Raw genomic sequence first — 3,084 nt, forward strand, 5'->3', positions numbered from 1 at the left:
GTGATTGCTTAATTTATTGAGCTGCGGCTGGATCTGTAATGAAATACAGCCCTTGTAACTGATAACCTCCTGCTGCAATTGAACTTCTACAATTAAGGAATAATTTTACGAGTTTCTCTGGAACGGCTCTGAATTTTTAGCCTCTGTGACAGGGTGCTTCTGAACATTTGTTTTCCAGGCAATTTTTTTTTTTCTTGAGTATCAGGCTGATGTTAATAAATAAGCAGCATTTTATTGAGTGCTTTGTGGGAACCAGGAACTTTATATGCATTATATCTAATCCTGACACTAATCCTGACAATATCCCGTGAAATAACCCCTATTATTCCCTATTTACCACGAGACGTTTGGTCATTTTCTAGAGTGGTGCTGTCCAAGACAGTAGCTGTTATGGCTCCTTGTGGCTATTGATGTGTAAATTAGTTAAAATTAAATAAATTTTAAAGTTGACTCCCCAGGTTGCACTAACAATGAGTTCAAGTGCCCAGCAGCCTTATGTGGCTGATGGCTGCCACGTTGGACAGTGCAGATATAGACCATTTGAAAGTTGCACGAGTGTTATTGATCAGCACTGACTCAGATTTCCTTTTTTTTTTTTTTTTTTTTTGAGATGGAGTCTCGTTCTATCACCCAGGTTGGAGTGCAATGGTGCAATCTCGGCTCACTGGCACCACCACCTCCTGGGTTTAAGCGATTATCCTGCCCCAGTCTGCTGAGTAGCTGGGACTACAGGTGCATGCCGCCATGCCCAGCTAATTTTTGTATTTTTAATAGGGATGGGGTTTCACTGGCCAGGCTGATCTTGAACTCCTGACCTCTCAGGGGATCCACCTGCCTCAACCTCCCCAAGTGTTGGGATTACAGGTGTGAGCCACCACGCCCGGCTGGGTTCAGATTTCATAGCTAGAACCTGGCAGTGCCAGAATTCAAGCCCAAGCTAATGGGCTTTGAAGGCAGAGTTCATCTGCCAGCTGTGTTGCTTCTTTTTCTTCCCTCTGCTGAGAAGCAAGGAACAGAGCGGTGATTCTAACCCCTGGCTACACATTAGAATTACCTGCAATTCTTTTTTTTTTTTTTTGAGATGGAGCCTCGCTTTGTCACCCAGGCTGGAGTGCAGTGGTGCAATCTCAGCTCGCTGCAACCTCTGCCTCCCAGATTCAAGCAATTCTCCTGTCTCAGCCTCCCAAGTACCTGGGATTATAGGCGCCTGCCACAATGCCCAGCTAAGTTTTGTATCTTTAGTAGAGATAGGGTTTCGCCAGGCTGGTCTTGAACTCCTGACGTCAGGTGATCCACCCACCTTGACCTCCCAAAGTATTGGGATTACAGGCATGAGCCACCATGCTAGGCCTACCTGCAATTTTTTTTTTTTTTTTTTGAGGCGGAGTCTCTCAGTCTCCCAGCCTGGAGTGCAGTGGCGTGATCTTGGCTTACTGCAAGCACTGCCTCCCGGATTCACGCCATTCTCCTGCCTCAGCCTCCCGAGTAGCTGGGACTACAGGCGCCCGCCACCTCGCCCGGCTAGTTTTTTGTATTTTTAGTAGAGACGGGGTTTCACCGTGTTAGCCAGAATGGTCTTGAACTCTTGGCCTCATGATCCACCTGCCTCGGCCTCCCAAAGTGCTGGGATTATAGGCGTGAGCCACTGCGCCCGGCCCCTGCAATTCTAAAAATGATGGTAGGGTCCCAGGCCCAGAGAATCTGACTGACTTCACTGTGATTAAGCCGGGTGGGGACAGGCATCAGAGGTGTTTATACTTCCCCATGTGATGCCAGTGTGCAGCCAGTATGTAGAGCAGTTAGGTGTGAGGACCCACACAGAGGACGCTGAAAGCAGCTGGTTCATCTGCCATGAGAACGCAGTTTCTTGTGACCAAGAAGTGGGCTTCTCCCAGGGCCACTTCTAAACCACCTCATCAGAGAGCTCAGGTTCATATCCGAGGGAAGAAACTTAAGTGCTTTCTCACAAGCTTCCAGCTTGATGAGAATCACAGTGGGGAGCTTTGCTTTTACAAACAGGCTTTGTCACGTGGTCATGGAAGAAAGGAGATGCCCACGTAAGATCACAGAGACAAGGTGAAAAACCTGTAGCCCCAAATTGGAATTGGAAGCATCAGTATGAATTCGTGCTATATTTTTGTCTTACAAAGTAAAGCAGATGTTTGCTAGCTCTGTCCACCACAAAGTTTAGAAATAATGAGCCATCCAGTAGCAGTGGACACCCCAGCACCCAGGTTATGGTTTCTAAACACCACTTCTGACTAGAAACGAGGGCATGGAGAAATGACCAATTCCAGGTCTGAGGTAAGAAAAAAACTCAAGATGAGCCTGGAATATCTGGTCATTCCTTGCTTCGTTGATAGCAAGGAAGGTGTCAGTGACTTCCAAGGTCCTATTGAAAAGGATGCAGGAGACAACATGGAGTGGCTCCCAGTGGGACAGTTTGAGCATCATTAAGAATAATGACTGTAGGCCGGGTGTGGTGACTCACACCTGTAATCCCAACACTTTGGGAGGCCAAGGTGGGCGGATCACTTGAAGTCAGGAGTTCGAGATTAGCCTGGCCAACATGGTGAAACCCCATCTCCACCAAAAATAATAAAAAGTAGCCAGGTGTGGTGGTGCATGCATGTAATCCCAGCTACTTGGGAGGCTGAGGCAGGAGAATCGCTTGAACCCAGGAGGCGGAAGTTGCAATGAGCCAAGATTGTGCCACTACACTCCAGCCTAGGTGACAGAGCAAGACTACCATCTCAAAAAAAAAAAGGAATACTGACTGTAATGGATTGAAACATATCGTATATGTCCAAATCTATGAGTTGACAATACTTAAAAAAAAAAAAAAGAAAAATAAATTCATTTATCACCTCGGGAGGATATTGGAAAACCAACTCATTTTGAAAACTGTCAAAGGGAAAGAAGCATTTATCCTTTTTGGTACAAACCATACTCTGTGGTAGCCAAATAGTTGATACATTGATACATTTTATAGATACATGTCCACTACCAAAGACAGAATCATAGAATCAGTATGCTACCATGTTGTAATCTCTAATGAAATAACGGGCCAGGTGTAGTGGCTCA

This window comes from Rhinopithecus roxellana, chromosome 20 (assembly GCF_007565055.1).
Source record: "Rhinopithecus roxellana isolate Shanxi Qingling chromosome 20, ASM756505v1, whole genome shotgun sequence".
In the NCBI taxonomy this organism is placed as follows: Eukaryota; Metazoa; Chordata; class Mammalia; order Primates; family Cercopithecidae; genus Rhinopithecus; species Rhinopithecus roxellana.